This window comes from Ascaphus truei, chromosome 3, assembly GCF_040206685.1.
Source record: "Ascaphus truei isolate aAscTru1 chromosome 3, aAscTru1.hap1, whole genome shotgun sequence".
Taxonomy (NCBI): Eukaryota; Metazoa; Chordata; class Amphibia; order Anura; family Ascaphidae; genus Ascaphus; species Ascaphus truei.
Window position 1 is genome coordinate 240,117,752 of NC_134485.1, and position 24,398 is coordinate 240,142,149.

The window sequence follows — 24,398 nt, forward strand, 5'->3', positions numbered from 1 at the left end:
ACAGACCCTGCAAAGGAGAATGCCAAAAGCCTTGTAAAATGACCCTTGCTGAAAGGTTTTGATGAGGGCAGCCTTGGACTAAGCGTTTATTGGATGAGTTCTGACAATTGCCTAAGATATTAATTTACTTTAACTTTTTTCACTTTTCACTGCAGTACTTGGGGATGAAGCTGTATTTCTGAGAAATACATTTACACATTTTCTTTATGTTAAAGAGCTCTTTTACAGTCTGAAACATAAAGAAAGTCTTGTAGTTGAAAATAGTTCAATGTTATGTATCAAAAGTTGAGTTCTGCATGAATTGATGCCAAAAATGTTTGTACACAGCTCTGGCACAGCGATAAACATTTTTTTTTTAAATACTCAAGCGTATGTCTGCATTTCTATATTTGTGTGTGTGTGTGTGTGTGTGTGTGTGTGTGTGTGTGTGCGTGCGTGCGTGCGTGCGTGCGTGTGTGTGTGTGTGTGTGTGTTCTGCTTGAATTGCAAAATAGTATCATTGATTGTTTTTAGACCTTTTTCACAAAAACTTTTGAAAGTAATTTTTCTCTTTTTTTTCACATTCTCGACTAACATCTGATATCTCCATACTGAGATATATCTGGTTTGTGTGTTGGAAAGGAGATATTTCTTTCTAATATTCAGTGTAACAAGTTTATTTCTTAAGCAATAAACAGCAATGCAAGGTAGCGCTGAATAAGCATAATTTCATGGAATTTCTTCCTCTCTGCAAAGCCTGAGTAAGACCCTATAACACTTCAGTTGATATTTCTACAGTGCAAACACGATAGTGAAAATTAAGTTGCCCCAGCAAATTCAGTTTAGGAGAAATTTGTTATGAATATAATGCTACTGTAGCTGCAGAACATTGAATTTATCCACCAAATAATATCTTAGAAATTCCACTGCAGAAGAAATCAGCGCTAAATAATTGATACATTTACTTTGTTTAGAAACCTTTTGACCCCTGTGATAGAAAGTAAAGTGCATTTTAGTTATTAAAGTCACATATATTCCCAATGGCGGAAGAAGCTTTTAATTTCAAGACAGACTCTGTTGGGGCCATTGGATAAAGTATGGATTGAGAAAGATCTGTTTCAAGTACTACTTTTGCATTTGGATCAGTGTCTCTTGGGAAAACTACAAAAAAAAATTTATAATCTGTTGCATTTCATAACACATGAAAAAACTTCAATGATTTAGACATCAAGATCTGTTGGAATTAAAACCAAGACTTGTTGTATTATTTTTTTTGACTCTTCCAACTTCATACTTTCCATAAAACGATTTAAATTCTCTAGATATTTTGAGCAATTTTGTATTTGCCCCTTGTAGCTGCACAGTGAATGGTTACTAATTACAATATTTATTTTATTTTCATATGTTAGAGCAACAAGAATGTACAAGTCAGTTTCAAAAGAAAATGAATGTTTGCAAAAATAAATAAGGCTGCTTTTAATTTAAAGATACAGTTTACTATAGGCAGAAAAAAATTATATTTTGCGCATACAATCCATATGTTTTGCTTAGCTCAGTAACTTTTTGACATCACTTAGGATTTTATACTCTACTGTTTAATGAATGTAAATATTTTTACATCTATGATTCAGATTCACTATACAGTACTGTACTTTGTTATACGTAGATACAGTAAGACAAGCAAATGTAGTTATTTAAATATGCTTTTCAGTGCACAACATTTGATTGGCATTCTGTGTGTTCGATAATGGAAAAGTGGGAGTGAAAGAAATGGCACACCGTTGCTTTACACAAAAAAGTTAACAATATTTTCCTCCTTGGAGCTCACCCTCTGCTGATCCCGGCGTCTCGAAACTGGATCCACATGGACATGAGAAGGTATTGGTAGTAGAGGAAGCACACAGGAGACTTTGGTTGAGTTAAATTAACTTCTGCTGTATTAAAGCATCAGAGCAGGTATACACATATAGTAACGTTTCAGGATGCCCTGAAATGTTACTATATGTATATACCTGCTCTGATGCCTTAATACAGCAGAATTTAATTTGTTGTCTAATAAGTAAGTTAGAAGTTGTCTAAATTTAGCATAGGTTGAACTTGATGGACGTAAGTCTTTTTTCAACATCATCTACTATGTAACTATGTAACTATGTAATTTAACTCAACCAAAGTCTCCTGTTTGCTTCCTCTATTACCAATACCTTCTCACATACTGTGTGTTCGGTTTATTTTATTTTTTCAGTGTATACAGGCTAAATGCATGTGTAATTAAACTCACAATTTCTACTGAATCATCATCAAGAAATAAAGGTGTAAGAAATTGTAGTTTTCTTAATGTTTTCATTCAGCCTTTAAAATGCATCTTGCAATAAAGAAATGGGTACAGGCTCTTAAACAAGGGTATCAAATTGCTAAGGCTTCAGAAATATGCAGTACATTGTTGAGGTATTCATTGCCATCGGGTGGCTAATGTAAGTTAATGCATTTATAAGCTAAACAGTTTGCCTGTGGGTGTGTTTATTAACTGCTAGAAGGCACGTACAGTACCCTCATTGTGAACAACAAGAGGCAGCCTCAAATAAGAAGAGTAAACATGTGTTGTTGTTTCTCCTGTAAGTGTTTTACAAAGTATAATAATTCTAAATAGAAAAAAAAACTTTTGGAAAACAGTGGGTATTTACATTGAAAAATTACACTAAATAATTAATAAGGTAGCAAGACTAAATGTTTACTTCTTCCTCTGAGGTATTTATTTTTGGGTCACTGGTTAAGGGCTGTCTGTGAGATTGATTACTGTGTATGTTTCTTTAAAATAGCATGTGCTTAGAGGGGCATTATAAAGCAAACACTTTAATTCCACTGAATGCCCATCATCAAAGCTCACTGCTTTCTAATTCACAAAATCAAATATAAATGCATTCAAATGTTACCAAGAGAGCAGGGCTGTGAAATGGTATGTGACCACACGTGTAACAGTAAAGTATATACTAACACTCAACACCATTCCTCAAAGATTAACACAAAACATTAACGGCCTCACTTCTAGTTTCATGATTCGACATCGATTGAAATGTTTCTACTCTCATTCTTTGGGCAAAGTGATCATGATTTACCCAGACTTGATTCTGGTTACCTCTTGCCCAACCTTAAATAAAACACACTACTACAAAGAATAGTATAATACATCTTGTTAAATAGCTTTTATAAATACATTATAACAATTAATAACATAAACCTGCCAGCTTGCGCGCACCACTGAATCAAAAGCCAACGTGATACCCATTGCCCGAAACCCTAATTAATACCGGTCTGATGACATTACAAAATGCACATTACTGTACATTAGGCGGTCCGTCCCATACCTGCCACATTAGCCTAGCCTAACACCTCCCCCATGACCAGAGGTCCACCAACCTCCAAAAATAGAATCAATCCAGCAAATTCCCCACACCATCTCGCCTAGCTGCAATAACAAAAGTAGTGACCAACCATCCCACTTCTCAATTTTTTTGTTTTATATATACATTTCATAAACACCTTCCACCTCATGAAAATCCAAACCCATAGGAAGAGATGGAGGGCAGGCTTCACTATCTTCTGGTCCAGATGAAGAGGCTGTATTTCGGGTACATAGAGAGATATCAAAGACAGGAGAAAACTGCGATAATTAGATGTAACCCTCCCTGCCCGGGTCCTAGGGAGTTTACATCAGTATCAGTGTTGAGACTGCTAAGAATGAATTACGTTGTTCAGGGTGCAGGACTCATGCAGGCTTAATGTTGGGTCTCCCCTTCATGTTGCTGCTGTAGATAGTATAGTTGGTCATTTGACATGCCCACCAAGGAGATGTCAGCCAAAGGATCACCCAAGGACTAGATGTCCTGTGCTGACTCAGTACTTCTGGTGATGTTCGGTGGGCTGTGGCCCACGGGTAGATCCAGTTTTGAAGTGCCTGTGTGTGACGGTGCTCATCTCCAATCAGGAAGCGGACCCACAGGGCTGAGGTAGGGATGCAGAATAACCGACCAGAGCCCTGGAACTGTGGCCTGTTAGAGTATCTGAAGTCGGTAACCAGGCAGGAGGTCAGGGCTGGCACGGATCGAGCAGAATCCTTACACTGTGGAAAAGATGATACAGCCACTGTTCACCTCCCCTGTTTCTGTACGAGGTGGATTTATTGGAACAAATTCCTCCACATCCTCAAACATTATAGGGCTTTCACAGTTATAGTAGTGTCCCTCAATTCTCCCTTCTGTGCTGTTCGCCTCCCGGTCATGTGATCTCAGACCTTGGTGCACAGTCAGCTTGGGAGCAGGGGGAACCGCCTCCACAGATTCGCCAGACGGGGATCTCGCCAAGGATGTAACCATCAGCGGCAGATTCGCCGCGTTCTGAACGTCGAAACGGCGTACACAATGTAGCTCTGTCGGTAGTTGTCACCGGAGTAGGCAGCAGGGCCAGCAGATACCCACCCTACGTGTTTCGGAAGTGAACCTTCCTTCCTCTGCTGAGGTACTGGTACCTTGTGTGCCACAGCAACATAAATTGGGCTACATATTTGGGTATCCAAATGTGTGTTGTTTTCTCTGAGCTCACGTATTTCCCTGCAAAGTTCTTTAATCTCAGCACAGCAACATTGGAGATGCCAGATGAGTAGTGTGCTTCTGTTGAGTGGTGTGCCCTAGAGTAGTTGAAGTACATTTGAGGGCTTGCAGAGGGCTGGCCATTTGCTCATTCTGTGGTTCCGCTGTGATTAAGTCCACATGGGGTGCCCTTGAGGCCACATCCTGGTCTATGTCGGGTAGTGTATGACTCTCCAGGGGCATATCAAAGTCACATGCAAACTCAATGCTTTGGTGGTGCAGCAGGCACCCAGTGTATACGCCAGGTGATATGGACAAGGGGTGGCAGGAGTAGTCTGGTGAAGCTCATTTGAGTGAAATGCGTATGGTTTGCTCCTGCTGACTATTCCTGGTGGTTTCAAAATCTGAGCAATTCCTGTGTGCCCCTGCGCTGCCTGTAGAGTGTCATCCCACTCCAGAAGTGACATCATCGGATACAGCGAGGGAGCTTCGAGCAGGAGACCGAGAGGAGGATGCAGATTCTTTGCTACTGACCGTAGTTGTTCTCTCCATACATTTTTAAACTGCAGTTTTTATCCCTCACTGATCACAGAGTAACACATAATTGAGAGAACGCTTCCCCTATTCAGCCAATTATTCAGTATGCCCGATTTAATCTATAATGTTGTGAATGAGATACATCCACCTACCACCCTACGATTTTGCTGTATTGCACTATTTTTGGTTTTCATTTTTTATATCACATCTAAGGACTTTCACATGGATTGTGTTTTTTGCACTATTTTCACCTTCACCATTTATGTCCTGAAGGGCCTATTTGCGCTTAAATTTATTTTTCCATTATATAGATAGGCAAGATAAGCTAAACCAATGATATACTGTATAGATGATAAAATAGTTATTAAAATACTTTACAGTACACATTAACCCCATAGTAGCCCACAGATTGACTAGTCATGGGATTCCATGACTAGCTGAACACAAATGGCTATACAGGGATTTATATAATCATTAAACTACACTACCTACCCTCGTAGTGCCTAGTAAAATGCTTTTGCTTTACTAACCACTAAGGTAATGAAGGGGTTAACCTGTCCTGCCACCCCCCCCCCCCCAGCATGCCTAACTACCCTGCCTTTGGAAACTACCCTCCTTAACCCACCCTCCTTCCCCCACCCCCAAACAAACAACCCACCCCCCATAGACTAATGGTCAAAATCCCTATTAGCCAAATATATTTTAAACATAAAAACATTGATTGTCACTGTGGATAACTTGGCCCTCTCAATGGGGTGCCGACATATCCACATTGGCAATCAATGGTATTCTACAACTAAAAAAAAATATTAACAATATTAAAATACATTAAACCCCCTTCATTACCTTTGTGGCTCTCCACTAGGGTAATGAAGGGCTAACCCCTCCTGCAACTACCCCTGCCACCCTCACCCAGTACAAAAGTACTTTTGCCCATTGAAAAGCATAAAATTGTACATTAAACAAAAGAGACATTACAATACAGAATAACATTATACATTATTTGTTTAAAATATTTAACATACACACAGATTTTTCTTTTATCAGTTTTGCACGAACTATAGTACAATGTATGGCAAGGTTTTTTAAATTTTAGAATGTGCATGATTGGGGAGGAGTATGGTTTAGGGCGCTCTGGTGAATGGGCTGCTTAGCCTTTTCCCTTGAAGGATTCACAAAGTACTTAAAGCTAGAAGGTTGGAAACAGGGGGTCTCAGGAGTGGAACTGTGCTGATTTCCTGTTTCCCGAGACACAGCACATATCTCTTAAGTTACTGAAGGGGTGTAAATCAAAAAGCAGTGATACTGTGGGGGTGTACATAAAGAAGCAGTGGTACGGCTGGACACACAATATTGCAGTTTAAAGCTCCCTCATCCTGCCGGCCAACAAAAAGCCACTATGTCATCCCTTGTGGCTTACTAATGGCCCCCCACGTTGGAGCTTTATACAACATTGAGATACACGCTTCCCAACTAGGGGGGATTTCTTTTTACATTTTATAAAGGAAAATCTGCTTTAAATTTGATATAAGTTTGCTCCTTATACCAATCACTTAGCATGCTTTAAAATGTGGCATATTATGCATGCGTACTGTATGTTATTGGGCAATAAGCAGCGGAATGCATATTTGCATTCAGCAGTGTGTGAATAAAACACCTACACATGCAGTACATACAGCACGCAAAGTACGTATGCATCTCCCTGGAACGCATATGCGTTTCATTCAGAAACCATGGGGTTTAGCACAAGACCATAATGTGACCACGGGACATCGAGAGAGTGTAACGTTACTGACTGCAGGACAGGATATGAACCTGCAGGGCAGAGGTAGGGAGTAATACACTATCTCTATAAATAAGGAAGTGATCTGTAATATTTAAAGAACACGTGGAGCACCTGTCTAGTCAGATTATATAAGCATCTGGGAAAGGTGTTTGAGAATACACGTTATAAAGTTGTATATATAATATACAGAAGGGTGCACAATAAGGTGGTTAAAAACAAAGGTTGCATCTGTAATTCCATTGAAGTAAAACTGTTTTATCATTTTTTTCTCTATATATCTATTGGAGAATAACAGCATCTTCAACCAAAGTTCCAGCGCCAAGGAGTACTGTCTCTTTTTGCATTTCATTCAAGAAGGTTTTGAACAGACCTTTAGGTATTCTAGGCTGTAGGACATTGGACTATAATCTTGTTGGTATCGTATTCAACAATTGTATGTAGCCCCGGGGTTATTTTTGACTCACTGACCCCCCTCCGCGAGTGCCGAGTGGTCGCGGGTGCCGCCGGAGGCAGCGACGGACCCGCCGGCACTTCGCGAGGGTGGGGGCCAGTGCAGGGAGCGCTCGGCATCACTGGAGCTCCGGCGGCGCACCCGGCTAGCGGGGGCCGCCATGACACATTGCGCGAGCATGCGCAGGATCGCGCATGCGCAGGAGGGACTCGGCGGCTAGGGAGAAGTCGCGCGAGGGCAGGGACGGCGAGGAAAAGGTTGCGGCGGCCATTAGGCATTCGCGCATGCGCAGGGCAAGTGCGCACGCGGCCCCAATGCTTTAGCAACCTCCTGGGAACTACAACTCCCAGGAGGCATAGGGAGACAGGCACCAGGTGCCTGATAGGAGCCAATAGGGCTGGAGGATTCCCACACAGGAGAAAGGATACTTTTCGCAGGCTTAGAGTCACGTCAGTTGGAGCTGGGAGCAGGAAGGGGAAGGAAGGGTGCAGGGAGCAAGTGGCTCCTGCACCAGGTAAGGATCCCCAAGTCCCAGGCAGGCCCCAATCCCTGAGAGGGTAGGGGGTAATTGATAAGGGACGGCCCGAGATAGGGAGGTTGCCCTTAGGTGTGAGAGAGTGCAGGCTTGTCAGTGGATCACGGCTGGTAGTGCCGTGAGTGCTGACAAGTAAGCACAGTGTATACTGCGTGTGTTGCTGTCTGCAGGTTGACTGCATGTGCGGTGTGTTAGTGCTGCATGTTGTTGCTGCGAGGCTAGTTACAGTTAGGATTGGGACTTAGTTAGTTAGGGGAGTGGGACAGGTCATTAACCCCTGTAGGCCTCTAGGAGTTTCCCCAAAGCCACCACAGGTTACTGTGCTATAGGGACGGCCTGTAGTGTAGCGAATGCCACCTAGATAGTTAGGGGCTCAGCGGCTGCTGTTGTTCCAGTGACGGAGTTCGGACCCACGTTGGGGTCCACGGAGAATATCACCAGGATAGGATCAGAAGGATGCATCGCACGTCTGACCCTTTGTGAAGATCGTTGCAGGCCCGAGCACTGGAGTGCTCGGCAGGTAACTCTGAACTATAAGTGCACCACCGGGCCCTTAGCTTAACTGTGACTGCGCAGTCACCCACGATCTCTGCGAGAGTGCGGGACATTGGGTGGGGTATTACCGAACACTGGGTGGGATCGCCGGTGATGGTGGAAGAGTTATGTGCCAGGTCACTCAGTGTCTCCTCTAGAGAGGGACACCAGATATTGTGTATAAGGTGATACAGTTATAGCATAAGGTGATGTCGTGTTATGTTTTCTATGTTCTTAAGTAAAGTATTAGTTATTATCTATACTGTGTATGTGTTTGTTGATTGTCCTGCGAGGAATCACTCCTCCTCTGGTGGGAGCCATCGCAGGTGGAGGCGCTGCGCTATGTAAATGTGTGAGTATTACCCCAGGCTCCCAGCTAGCGGAGGCTCAGATCTCCTGGAGCCGCAGGTGTTATACAGCGACCAGTAGTCCCTTAGGAAGGTGTTCAGAAAAAGGGCTACATGTATATATGTAACGGTATTCCCTGTGAATACTGACACTACTACTGTGCTGTGTAACCTGTGTGGCTCTCAGGAACCTAAGTCTCCGTTGCGGAGCCTGGGGAACATGCATATATTACGATCTCATGGTGCAACGCCTCCACCTGGGAGGGATCCTAACGGAGTGGGAGGAGGCCCTCACAGGAAACAATCACATTGAGCAAACAGTGGCAGAACAGAACTGGCTTTATTGCATATACAATGGTTAACAACAATCAACAGGTGTCCCTCCCTTGAGGGGACACTGAATACTGCATCTGGCAAAACGCTTCCACTTACACCGGGTGATCCCACCCCGTGTCCATAACCCCACACAATCTGTCTGCACCCTTTGAGGGAGAAAACATATGTGACTGCTCAGTCACTAGTCCCGTAACAATAATAAGCAATATCGTTGGTGCACTTGCTGACCAGAGTTACCTGCCGAGCACTCCAGTGCTCGGGCCTGCAAAGGAACTTCACAAAGGATCGGCGGATGGAAGAACACCGAAACCACCATCCGGGGCAATCCCACCCAGAAGGCCTCTGCAACGGCAGCGGAGGTATTGGCCCAAACCTCTGGATGGACGCGCAGCATTGGCTGTGTCTCTTATGGACTCTGTATAGTAAGGGGCAATGTCCCTGACTGGGGCCGGTCCCTACAATACTCAGCTGTAGTGACTTAGGGCTATCTGGGGCCTAAGGGGCTGCTGGCCTAGTGCAGAGAGTCACTGACTCCTGCACCCTACCTCCTTCCCTTAGCTGCTCCCGGCGCCGACTGACTAACGTGCTCAGAGCCCGTGAAATGTATCAATCCATCTGTGCAGGGAGATACTCCAGCCCTATTGGCTCCCATGCGTCACGTGGGGTGCGCAGAGGCTCATGGGACTTATAGTCCCTTCCTAGAGCCTTCCCTGGTAGGCTAGGGTTCGCGCACGCTCCTTTCTGCGCATGCGCAACTCTGCCGAGCAATGATGGTGGTGCCCTGCACTTCGAGCCGCCGTGACCTTAACAACACGACAGCGGCCATAGCAACGGCCCGCACGCATTGCCGACAACCGGCTGTATTCCTGTGATGGCGCGCTGCTCGCTACCATGCCCCCACACCTCTCTGCGAACGGCAGTAAGTACAAGGGGGGGAACCTGGCTACATATATAACATAGTGACGTAATTTTTATATCGCTAATGTTGTGTTAATATTCCAAAAGTGAGTACATGGAATTATTTTGTGGGGAGTAAAGGAGGTGATATTACAAGCCCACCCACTGTGGGACCGCCGGGTTGAGTTACAATCTCACCGGACTGGTTAGATGGCTTTCCCTCCCTCTCCCTTTAACTCATAGTGGCGATCCTGCTGCGGTTCAATATTAACCCCATACAAGGAATATCTTCATGTGGTAAGGAGGATGTTAACCCTGTGCCAAGTGCTTTATATAAAGGTTGCCGTTATGAAGGACTGTACTGGACAGAAATAGAGCATCCAATTAAGGGAGTTCCCTTACTTACCTTGTCACTAATGATTTGAGGTGAGAATTTTTTTTTTTACACAATTGTTGTCTCAAAATGTTATTTCCATGATGATGCTTGTCATACAGTACTTGTATGCTGCCTAGGGGTCACATTATCCTCTCCCATTTACAATGTAGCTAAAACCGGCCGTTTTTACCTCTGTTACATTGCAAAGATACGCCCTTCCCTCTGTCCCTCTACTGCGAAAACATTAATACAGGCGCACATTCTCTCCCATCTCGACTATTGTAACCTTCTACTGTCCGGACTTCCTGACTCTCACCTGTCTCCCCTACAAACTATCCTAAACACTGCTGCTAGAATCACTTTACTCTCTCCTAAATCGGTCTCACCGCCTCTCCTGCTGAAATCCCTCTCCTGGCTTCCTATCAAATCCCGTATTACTTATTCAATTCTCCCCCTCACTTTTAAGACTTTACACTTCTGTCTCTCCCTACATCTCAGCCCTAATTTCTCACTATACACCTACCCAACTCTTGCGTTCTACTCAAGGATGTTTTCTGTCTACCCCTTTTGTATCTAAATCCCTCTCTTGCCTAAAACCTCTCTCACTCAATGCCCCACACCTCTGGAATGTCCTTCCCCTCAATATCATACAAGCACCCTCTCTCTTCACCTTTAGGACCTTTCTTTAACACACTACTTTAACGAAACATATGGGTAGCTCTGCTGGCGGATACTATACATCTCATATGCACTGACCTTGACCCCTTGCAGACGCACTAACCAGAACGCCCTCCTACTGTCTCTGTAAATTCTCCCTAATTACCACTTAGATTGTAAGTAGATTGTAAACTGTTCCTAGATAGGAAGGATAGGAATTCCTTTGTTGTGCCTGCTTGGAATTTTATATTAGGAAAGGTGGGCCATGGCTAGTTGTACCCTTTGAATAATTGATCACTCCAATGTAAAGACTGTTATGGAGGTAAGGTGGCAATATGCATATTAGTATGTAAACCCCTCCCTGTCTGGGGTACTAATACAGGCCTGTAGGGCCCAGAACAAAATGCTACAGTGTCTCTGAGAGAACGTTCTTATTCCTCAAGCATTGCAAATTGCAACTGATGCTGAACTGGGTCTAGCAGCACTTATATATGCTCATTTTCATTTACATTTGTCAAAAAAGGGACATTTTGTGACTTAATGGCGATAATAATCTTTGCAGACACTTTCACGAATATCTGAATATCTTAAAAATGTTTGAGAATATTCAGGATGTGGCCTGCCAGATACTCACACACCTCTAGTCCTGGGATATCATTGTCTGTGCTTGTGAGAGTTTGGATGCTTTGATGTTTAAAGCAGCATTATGAGCTGCCGTTTTATTTTTATTTCCCCCTTTATTATGGGCATCAATACAATCCGCACAATGATAAGTAATTACATTTTCCGATCGATCCGTTCTCCTGTGATCGATCAGCGAAGATTTGCCTCGAGGGTTCGCTAAATTGTGTCAGTTTAGCAGAAGAGGGACAAAGATGCAAAAATTCTGGGGGGAAGATAATGGACCAAGCAGTCACTTGATACAATTGGTTCACTGCTAGAGAGAGGCAGGGCTCAAAAAGGGGTGTGCTAGAGCCTTTTTCAGGAGAGGAAGGGGATGTGACTTTTGGAAATGGTTGCTATAGAAACCAAAAATGCTTGTTACATTATAACACATTAAAAATTTAATTTAGAGTTGCTTTTTTTGTTTGTTTTTAAATGCTATAAGTATTTTCTCATAGTACAGAACTCATTTATTTAAAACAAAAACAAAAGGCCATAAGGCAATGCACATGGCCATAGAGCGTGCGTGCACGAGAGCGACGCGGCAGGCCAATATTTTGCTATACAAAATGTTTTGATTTGTCAGCGCTACGGCCGGGTCACGTGCACGGTTCAGCCTATGAGAGTGACCCACTCACGTGATGTCATGGGCACGCCCCTGGCACGCCTTAGGCAGGCCCTCTCTACGCCCCCTGTCGCACAAACCTGCCACGGATTGCTTTTATTACAAGCGTACGTGACATCATGCGCGCCTGTACTATATCCGAGACCTAAGACTTTGGGTGATATGTATCCAAGTCTCCCAACTGCAAACGTTGGAAAAAAAGAAAGAAAACAAATTACAAAACAACACATTGCCTTCCATTGGATTACTTTTCTTTGGTAAATCAGGTGGAGGTTTTTGTATCACTTTCGCCCCAGTCTTCAATTAGGATACTTTGATCCATGTCCGCCTAAGATTTCAGAGTGCTATTGTGGCATCACATCATTGATTAATAGACAAGTCATATTAAAGCACAGTGCATTGGGATTATGAAGTACCTAATTCATTAAATAAAAATATGATTAAAAAAAACTTCAACACTTACTCCCATCTGTCAGATGTACGCCACTGCCACTGAAGCTGAAACTAGGACCCAGCACCGTAACTTTCAGACTTAGTTTTTTACACCTTCATATTAAAACATGCACAGTTAGCCTGTCAACTGCAATTTACTTAGTTTCAAAACATTAACTAAGGACTGGTGATAAGCTTCATTTAACTAATTTAAGAAGTGGAAGTTAGTTTTTTTTTTTCAGGAAGATAGTTTGTTTGCCTATTTCCTGTGAAGTAAGTCAACTTCTGTGACCTGTAGTGAAAAGGGCTCATTGTAATTAAGGCAGCTCCATCTCTGAAGTGAACAATTCTCACAGTAGGAAGTCGGGGGAGGGGAAGAATAGGATGTGTGACACTTGCACATCTAACTAATCAAAGTTAGGCCAATAGCTTCCCATTCAAGTCACTTAGCATGCCATGTGCCTGTGCTTTCCCCACTTCATAGGTTTAATGACCATTTTGCAGACCAATGAGTCTATTAAGATCCTGCCCAGCAAGCCGTTCACTGCCCAGTGCACCCTCTGCAAAGACTGTCCCAGCCGACTAAGAACTGATCAGCCGTGTTATATCAATAACGTTCTCACACAGAGTTGTGTAAATTGATCTTTTACAATTTCTCTCAGTGACAGTCTCTGTAACCAGCAAGATAAATCATTCCTCCTGTGGCTTTTTTATTGATCGGTGAGACCTGTATAAAAATTACAGTGCTCAAGCTGCGAAGTGAACATCCTCATAAAAGAAGACTCTGTATTTACAATCAAAATATGTTTGGGCCCTGAATCAAGCACAGATTTACTCTTAGAATGCCAGGAGATTCCTGGAATGGTAACTGCAGAGGATAGACTAAATTGCAGTTAGCAGCATACAGTATGTAGACATTTCAAATGAGCTAGCCACCACACACACACACACTCTCCAGGCTGCCAATATACAATATTGAGGACTGCATTTAGGCCTCTATCCACCCTGCACTAGAAGGGTTAATCTGTAAGGCTTAGGACCAGGGGAGGCAAAATGTAATGTAGTTTGTCCTCAAAAGGCCTTTTTCATGTATACTTATGGGACGAGACAGACAAGAATTTGTTGCTTTGTACAGTAATTTTTAGCCATAAAGTTGGTAGCGGTATTGTTGGACACAACTGTATGTACAAATAAATTAACTATGCTTATATTGGTAGTTTTAGTAATACACTTTGGGGATTTGATTAACAATATATAGATGCTTTTTTAAAACATTTATGGAGCTACCTTTATGATGAATAAACAGCTCTGGTTTTTAGTAGCCAATCTTGGGGAGGAAAGTGGAAGGAAGAATTATATTATTAAGGGGGCTTTCTACAACCCCAATAATTAACAAATCATTGTTGTTATTTTTTTCTGACTGTTTTTTTGTAAGTTAACCCAGGGCTTGAGAAAACTCGATTTACCATCTTGATGGTGAATTGTATTAACTTTAAATTTACTTTTAAGATAAGCTCCTGTCTGGTACAGCAATACTGTAAGCTATATTACCTAGCAAAAACACATGCTGCTTATATACTTTAAATTGGTCATAATTGTTGCACTGCAGTCTGAAGAGAATCTTACCATCTAAATAGAGCACACCCATCTGTTGTTATTTGCACACAATTACGTAACCGAACATGGATTAAAAAAACAACTTTAAAACGGTTTTTTTCATCCAGTAGACAATGATTACACATTGTATGTGATTTTTCTCTTTATATACACTTAACAACTACTGTATATTCTAATGCATAGAACCTGTGCATCTTGTGTTAATCAATAGACATACGATAACAGGATGCATCTATTTCTTCATTTCTTGCCTTCATATTTTTGCATCAGTGATAACATGTGGCCATTGGACATGATTCGGCTCACATAATAATATAGAGCATGCCCCAAAGAAAAGGAACATGGTTAACACAACTGGAGATGGCTGGCTGCAGTAGACACACTGGTAGAGAGACAGGTCAGTTTGTGATATAATCTCTGGCCACCTACAGTACTAATAATATATAATACACCCCAAGGTAAACTACTGCACCGACACACTTTATTCGAGCAAATACCCAGTATGTACCTGGCAGATACCTGGAATGCGCCGCTCCTCACCTCTGACAAGCCCCGTTGCGTTTGCCTTCCCAGCCTGGGTTCATGCCTGGCTGACGGGCGGCTGATCTGTTAAATGATAATGATTAGGATTTAATAGGCTGCAATGCTTCGCGTGTCTACCAGATGGCATAAATTCATGAATTGTAATGCAGTATATATATATATATATACAGTACAGTATTGCAGCCAGCGGGAATAAAATGCTTCAATCCCTGCCTGGAAAATACCTCAATGCACTCGGGCAGAAAACAGTCACAAACCTCAATACATCCGGGTATACCCGAATTCGTGGGACTAGCCGAGCTCGAATAAAGTGTGTCGCCAGTGTAGTGGTGTTAACATAACTGGAACTGATTTGTTGACATAGACACAACTGGTAGACACACTGGGTGAGACACAGGTTAGATTGTGCACTGTACACCTAATACAATAATAAATATATATTATACTATCTTATATACCCGGCATTTCCTGGGATTACTTATCCACGTGTACTGACCCAGTCGTGAGGCAGGATGAAGCTGCCAGGACTTGAAACCTCCATGGGTAAGTAATGGGTGTGTGTGTGTGTGTGTGTGTGTGTTGCTACTCCTCTTGCTCCTCATGCTCGCGAGGTGTGTCCCCCTCCTGCCCCGGGTCCCTGTGGCTGGCTGCCCGCGCGGGGCGGGAGGTGGTAGCGGGGGGATGTTCCTCCCCTCCCCGGTCCCCGTGGCTGGCTGCTGTGTTCCTTCCCTCCCTCCCCCCCCCCCCGCCGTCACGGGGCGAGAGGTGGTAGCGGGGGGTGTTCCTTCCCCCCCCTCCGGTCCCTGTGGCTGACTGCCATGTTCCTTCCCTCCCCCCTGGTCCCCGGTGCTCCCGCTGCCCGCGCTGGGCAGGTGGTGGTAGCGGGGGGTGTTCCTTACCCCCCCTGCCGGACCACCCCGCAGTCAGCCAATGGAGAGCGCGAGAGGTGTGGCCGGCGGCCAATGAGAGCGCGTGTTGCCACAATCCCACAAACAAACAATTTTTGACTTTTAGATATATAGATAAACCCAAGGTAACTGTTATCCTAACTGAAACTGAGATAGTGGTTTAATCTCTGCCCACACACTAATATACAGTACAATATATATATATATATATATATATATATATATATATATATATAAATATTCAAGTGAAAAGACAATAAGCGCTACAAAGAACTAATATCAATATTAATATATAATAATAATTTTAAATAAAAGGAATTACAAAAACTTCAAACTAATATATGATAAAATTAAAAATACCTCATATACCGACAACATATCTGTCTAAGACATGTGAATGTGCTCTTTTTATTTGATATATATATATATATATATATATAGATATATATATATATATATATATATATATATATATATATATATATATATATATCTATATATATATATATATATAGTGGCGTGTAATTTTTAGGCAGATACTTAACTTTTCAATTTCAATGTTTTGTGCTTTCCCCTTCACACAAAAGAAAAAAAAAAGCCAGAGTTATTTGTATCAGCATCAACTGAACATCTTTTTTCTTTGGAGTGTTGGGAACCTCAAGCAAACACAATTGTGGGAAAGAACTGATTTCTTTTCAGCTGTTTCTGCAAACTCTAATGAGTTAACAATACAAATACAGAAAGTTGCTCCGAAGGTCAGGAGAGTATATTGCACACAATAGGAGCGGCATTTGAAACCATGACAGCACTATAAATTGACAAACTAAAGCGTAGCACTTGGTGGTCTGCATCGGAGAAAAGAACAGCAGAAGAAAGCGGTAAAAGACAAGACTAGAAAACTGCACCAAGAAATGAGTCTTTTTCTTCGTTGAGATCACCTTGTAAGGTCACGGTCTGAGGGGTCACAACAGTGGAACAATGATGAAGGTTGCATACTATTGGGGAAGGTTAACCGAGGGCCTCCACGTCAAGCAAATGTGACTGAGTTTAGAAAAGTGATACAATGGCTGTTCAAGAAGGGGAAGCAAAAACTGTCAGTGAGGGGACTGAGGTACTGTACAGTATGTCAATTATAACTCAGAAATATTTCCCTGGAAAACGTGGCACTGAAGAACCATTGCAAAAAAAAAGCAAGGGTAGAGATCATCGTTTTAAGAGCTAATGATGTTCATAATCTATCATTCCTTTTCTATTATCTATTTTAACAGTGCTTTATTAAACAATCCACACTTCGGGTTTAGAACTTTGAAAAGTTTTAATAGAAAAAATGTTGATCACATGACAAAAAAAGGTATATATTTTTCTGAATAAAACACAATAAAAAAATGTGAAAATCCCTGACAGAATTGAAAGGACTGGTAAATGACGACATCAACAATTGCACATTGAAACATTTTCAAAAATCCTTTTCAGTCCATGACTAGGTTAAAATAAGCTAAATTTGAAGGTAAGATGTATGTGATATGGATATATATATATATATATATATATATATATATATATATATATATATATATATATATATATATATACAGTGTTCGACAAACCTATACATTTGCTCGCCCCGGGCGAGTGGATTTAACCCCCGGGCGAGTAAATATTGGCTCAAGCAGCACACGTTTGGTACTAGGTGGCGAGTAGATTTTTTTGTGTGGCGAGTAGATTTTTTGGTGATTTGTCAACCACTGTGTATATATATATATATATATATATATATATATATATATATATATATATATATATATATATATATATATATATATATATATATATATATATACATCCAAAATGTTTGGTCCGATATGAACATGTTCAAATTCAGAGAGTAGCAAAGTAGATTGATCTATGATCGGGTGTATTTGCCCCGGATAATAAGAATGAAGACAGAAGCAATGAAAAGGACTCATCACTAGTACTGGAATCGGACCAACTTTAAGACCTGGTGAATTCTCAGTGTAGAATCTCTGCATGCAGCAGGCAATTTATATGCTACACCAAAGCAGCAGCTACTGTATCTATTGAGGGCTACAAACAAACATGTTAATGATCACTTGAAACTTGTTAAAAGGTGACACCAAAACGTGTGTGTAGTTTATTTATTGTGTCACAGATTGCACCTTAAATTGTTTAATTAATCAATATACATCCTACTGTATGTTTAGTAGTCAGCTTAGTCATGGAGAAGTGTAGATTGTAATACCTTTAAATTGAGTTTGCACAAGAATTTAAAAACCTCAAAACCCTATTTCTTTTATGGACAATAAAGTCATAGATCTCGTTTTCCTGTGTAATTACTTCATACATCTTTTTCTTTATAATTATTGTTCTGTAAACTCTCAAGTGTCATACACAGAAGTGTAATCTATGACCAGCTCTCCTGACCTTTAGAGAAGCTTTCTGTATTTGTATTTTTAACTCATTAGTATTTGGAGAAAGAGCTGAAAAGAAATCTCAGGTCTCACAACCTGTCACAATTCTTTACATTTAAAGCATCAGCAGCAAACTTCTAAAGGGAGGAGTGCGTAGTATGTACAGTCTTTCACAAATATTAGGCCAATCCTTTTCCTTGCTGCATACTCCATAGGGGCATTATAATATAGTGTCACTGAAACGTCATAGGGGTAGGCTTATTGGCTTATCTGATTTACATAGCATTTCTGTGGAGGTGTATGTCTCCTCCCTTCAGGAAAGAGCCCCTTCAAGTTTTCCAATTAGAACAGGTACTGTATATTACACTACAGTGTCACTCTGCACATCACCCTCCAAGAGTACTGTAGGTGAATGTATAAGGCTGACAGAAAGAAATATATTGTATGTAAGTTTTATTATATTAACACCAGGGAATTTGTGCACCCACATCTACAAGAGTCATGGGGAAAAATTCAGATGAATTTCAGAAAGGCAGTCTCTATGCAGAAAAAGCAGGCCGACTGACATCGTCGTGAAACACCATCATACAATCCGGGTCAAAAGGTATGACTGTCCACTAAGAATATCCGGCTGAAGGTTCCCTCTGCAAAATTATACCAAGATATATTGGCCCATTTCCCGTCATTGAGAACGTCAATCCGGTGGCCTACTGGCTACGGTTGCCAGCATCCATGAGGATCCCATCAGTTTTCCACACTTCACTACTCAAACCGTTCATACAAGATCCCTAGTCTCCTGCTTTGGGGTCTCCTCCTGTACCTCTCTTGGTTGAAGGACAGCAAGAATTTGAAGTCCAAACCATCCTGGATTCCAGAATAACCAGGGAGGCTTCAATACCTGGTTCATTGGAGGGGCATCGGTCATGAGGAGCGCTCTTGGATCCCCAGGGACCAACTACACACCACCTAGGCTCGTTCTTGCCTTTCACCAGAGGTTTCCCTCCAAGCCATCCTTGGGACGACCGGAGGTCGCCCCTGAAGGAGGGTACTGTGAGGATTGGACTTCAGTTCCGCCCCCGTGACAAGTCAGGTGACACACCTCACTCTGAGGTTGTGCACAGGAGTCATGCTCCCTGGCTTAGGGATACCGCGTGTATTGGGTTTAGGCCCCGCCCTCATGAAATGTCCTGTGACGTGCCCCGCACGAAAATTATGTGCAACCACCGCGCCGCTCCTTCCAGGATCGGGCTTCTGCCCAACCCCCGCAATGCGGTCCGTGACATCACGGTGGACTTTCCTAACACTGATAGGACTACACGCCGGCACCGCACTAACACAGGCACGCAAGGGGTTAATACTATCAGCTACTCCACACCTGTAATGCACCAAGCCCCTGCCTATTAGTTGACTGCCTATGTCTAATGACTTATTGCTCACAGCCTTGTGCTGCTTTCTCATTGGCTATATGATCTTTATATGCTCAGCCTTGCCTTGGGCAAGTTGGCTGAGCATAAACTTCTATTTGTGTATATTGTGCTTGCCTCAAGCATCCTGCTGCCCAGCTGTATTCTTGTCTTGCTCCTTTGTGCCTTGACCACAGCTTTTACTTGGATGCCTGCCTTCTCTGACCCCTAGACCTCCGTCTGCTTCCGGACTCCCACCATCTCTCCTCCTTGACCATGGCTACGGATAACGACGATTCTACCTTCTCCAATCCCTGACCACGGCGAGTATCACAACCACCTTGACCTCTCCTATCCTTACTCGGCTACACGACCCATACCCTGCACTCCGGACGCGGTTGTAGGTCAGTGGTCACTAACATCCCTACCTCAGCCTCGTGGTCCCATCCTATTTGGGGTGAGCACCCGTTACAATATCCCTAAGTAGTATGGGTAGGGAAGGGGGAGGGAGGGAAAGACAGCTCCTGCATCCGCCTAAAGGGAGTATGTGAAGTCTGGTGCAATAGGGATATACTAATGATGGTCAAGTAGAGAGGACAGAATCTCTCTGGTAATGCACTCTATACTTCTGGTGTAATGAAAGTTGAAATTAGTATAAAATAATTTTAATAATTACAAAACGAAAAATATATATTGATTGGTAGAGTGATCCATCGCCAATTAAAAAAGGCGACAAGGATGATTATTAAATACACACATATACTAAAAGTATCACAGGTAAGAGCCTACACTGGGCTGGGATGCGAGTGGGTATATAAAGTGGTATAATACCCAGTTTTATAAACCTACTAAAGAATACTGCAGCATCCAAAAATAGTATTTTGACTCTGTGGGGTGATACAGTGGGGCAGTCGTCCCAATTGCATCTAACCTTAGAGAACTACCAAAAAAGGTATGAATTATTAGCAGATCAAAGGGGAGGAAAACTATAGGTCAGTGTGGATCAACAGTATGGTAAAGCAGTCAGGAAATAACCTGATGTGAGGTTGAACAAGCAGGAATATAGTGTATATGATCCATAAGCCATCACATAGATAGTGATACATTAAGTGATGGCTTCTTCGAATAAGCTTGATACATAATAAATAGTGTATCAAGTGAAAAAAGTATTAGCTTGTAGTGTAGGTAGCTTACTAGTCTGCAGTAAAAAATTACAACAGAGGCTGCTTTATAGAATAGTAGAATCCTCAGGGGTTTCCACTATATAAATGATTTATATATGGCAGGAATGCCTCCAAATAGAGTAATTAAAATTTCCTGTAAAGGTACAGCATTCAGTGATGACCCAAGAGGGTCTAGAGTAATTAGTAATATCTCAATCTTATATATATTGAATGAGATCCCTAATTTGGTATACTGAAAACTAGGCAGACTTGGACCAAAGATAAAAATTTTTTTTAATTAAGGGTGGATATAGAGTATGTCAAGTGATAGCAAGTAAGTGGAGTGATAATAGTAAACAAACGGGTTAAATAGTGCACAGTTACCACTTAAGGGTTATGGTGACCCGTAATTTCGGAGGGTTGGTGAGAAGTAACAATTCCTTTTTCAATTCAGATTTGAGTATTCCCCTGTGACGACTCAGGAGATTCCTTCCTCTCCTAGGTCCCTCTCTCCCATCTCCTGTCACCTTTTCTACTCCTTCCCACTCCTCTCCTTCACCGTCTACCTCTCTCCCCTTGCCGCAGCGCATTCCCCGCAGGTCCCGCATACCCACGCGCTCCCTTAACCCTTGCCTTGATTCTTCCCGCTCCCTCTCCCCCACGGTAGCTCCTTTACCTTCCCCTGTGGTGCCATCGGTCCCGTTGCCTCCTCCTCGCGTGGTGCCCGCGGCATGGCGTTCCGCGCACCTGGTGACACGTCCGGTGCGTGCACCCCCTCAGCCCACGGAGGACCCGCGTGCATGCTCCTCCCTGCCCTTGCTGGCCATCGCGCGGGCACAGGACTTGCGTGTGTTCCCCTCCTCTTGGCTCCGTCCCCATCCTGCGGTCTTTCCTTGCTCCGTGCGGGCCGCGCCTGTGTTGCAACCTGTGCGCGCGCATCCCCAGCTTACAGGGGGCGCTCGCACAGATGCTTCTTATCAGGTTCCCCCTGTCTCCGCCTCCCAAGCTGTACAGGCCATTCCCCTGACTGCCCCTTCTGTCTCCTCCTCTTCTTCCCCTGACCTATCTCCAGCTTCTCCCACTTCTCTCTCTACTCCTCCCCTCTCTGTCATTGGTGCACCTTCCTTTATAATCCCTGTCTGTCCACCTCTTCCTCGCGCTGCATAGTTCCTGTTTCCCTGTGTGTACCTGACCTATGCTGTGCTCCCTCTGTGCTCCTGTTATTACCTGCTCCTGTGTTACTTTGGATTTCCCTGGCTTTGACCCCTGCTTACCCTGGACTTCTCGGCTCTCTGGTATCCCTTTGAACCCTGCTACATGTACGACTTCGCTGACCTCTGGCTTCCTAGGACCTGGCTTGCCCTCTGACGACTCTACCCTCTGGATCCCTGAACATTGACAAACGGACACGACTATTCTCACGGACATTCCCCAAGCGTTGCAAGTATACTCTAACAACTCTTCCAACAGGCCCAGCAACGCTATACTACACTCCGGGTTTGCTCCCACTGCTGTGGGTGTGTGGTATCATACCGTTCCCACCTCAGTACTGGGGTCTAGCTTGGTCTGCGGGCATACAGGTGTGACATTATGCAGAGCCCAACAAACGCAGACCCTCCTGAGGTGGGTACAAGTATTACCATAGAGGCCTTACGCTTTGTTAGCGATCAGCTGTCCACGGTTTCCCATCAGGAGGGTTCCACGGCTTCTGCGCCAACCATGGCCAATACCTACGCCAGCCCTGGCCCACGGATTCCCTCTCCGAATCGCTATGATGAGAACCCCCTCAACTGCCGTGGGTTCTTAAACCAATGTGAGGTGCAGTTTGAGATGTCTCCCTCCCTGTTTCCTACTGGCCGTGCTAAGATTGCTTATATTTACGCCCTACACACTGGAGACGCCCTTGCCTGGGCCTCTCCTCTATGGGAACGTGGTAGCGAAATAACGCACGATTATATTTTATTCAGACGTGAATTCCAACTTGTGTTTGATATCCCCGCACGGCACGAGACAGCTGCCTTCTCCCTCTTCCATGTTTCTCAGGGTCGAAATTCAGCTGCCAAATACGCCATCGTGTTCCGTACTCTGGCCGCCGAAGTCCAATGGAATGATCAGGCGCTCGCAGCTGCATACTGGCACGGACTCTCAGATACGTTGAAAGACGATCTGGCTACTCACACCCGGCCTACGGCCCTGGAGGAACTCATCACCCTGAGCGTACGCATGGATCAGCGCACGCAAGAGTGACGACACGAGAGGCACTGTTCCCGTTCTTCTTCCTCTGTTGTTTCTCACAGGTCAGTCGCTACTCCTCTCCTGGCCCTGGAGGCCTCGGAATATATGCAGGTCGGCAGTCAACAACTCCAGGCAACCGAGAGAGCGCGGCGGCGCCAGAACAGGCTGTGTTTCTACTGTGCTTCATCGGAACATCGTCTCCAGAATTGTCCCTTGAAGCCGGGAAACGGGCACACCCAGTAAAGGTAGAGGGGCTTCTACTGGGTACTGTCTCTCCTAACCCCTCTCCTTCCAAAGCTCTCCCAAAGAAGCTGATGCTACCACACTGGAGGGTCCCAACCTTGTTGTAAAGGTCGAAGCATTCATAGATTCCGGATCGGGCGGTAATTTCCTGGATCAGCAGGTGGAGTGGAGAATCAAATCCCCATGGTCAGAAGGAAGAGCCCAGTTGGCCTTGAGGCCATCGACGGACGACCACTGCAGCCGGCTTTCATCATCTGGGAGTCTATTCCTCTTACCTTGATCCTGGCTGATGGTCACAAGGAGGTAATTGTCTTTGACGTTTTCCAGTCCCCTTCAGTACAAATTATATTAGGATTGCCTTGGCTTCAACTCTAGAATCCGCGCATTGATTGGTCCGGTACCTTGCCCATCCAGTGGCCCTTGTCCGCAGATGCTACGCCAGCGGATCCTCCCGTGGTTGTGCTTGCTGGTATGGACTCCGTACCTGCCGATCGCTTGTCCCTGCCTGCCGTGTACCATGAGTACCTGGACGTGTTCAACAAGGTACAAGCAGAGGTCCTCCCTCCTCATTGCCCGTATGATTGCCCGGTCGACCTTATCCCTGGGACTGTTCTGCCGAAGTCTAAGTCTTACCCACTCTCCATCCCGGAGACCGAGGCCATGACTACTTATATTCAAGAAAACCTGGAAAAAGGTTTCATCCGCAACTCCACCTCTCCTGCCGGTGCAGGGTTTTTTTTTGTGAAGAAGAAGGATGGATCTCTAAGGCCTTGCATAGATTTCCACGGACTCAATAAGATCACGGTGAAAAACAGGTATCCGCTTCCGCTCATTTCTGAACTGTTCGATTGTCTCCAAGGGACCTCTATGTTTTCAAAACTTGACTTAAGGGGTGCCTATAATCTCATTCGCATAAGGGAGGGAGACGAGTGGAAAACTGCATTTAACACACGTTCTGGACACTATGAATACCTTGTTATGCCCTTTGGATTGTGTAACGCCCTGGCCGTGTTTCAGGAATTTATGAACGACATCTTCCGTGACGTTTTGGGAACCTTTGTCATTGTCTATCTAGATGACATCCTTATTTTTTCTAAAAATCTGGAGGAACACATTCAA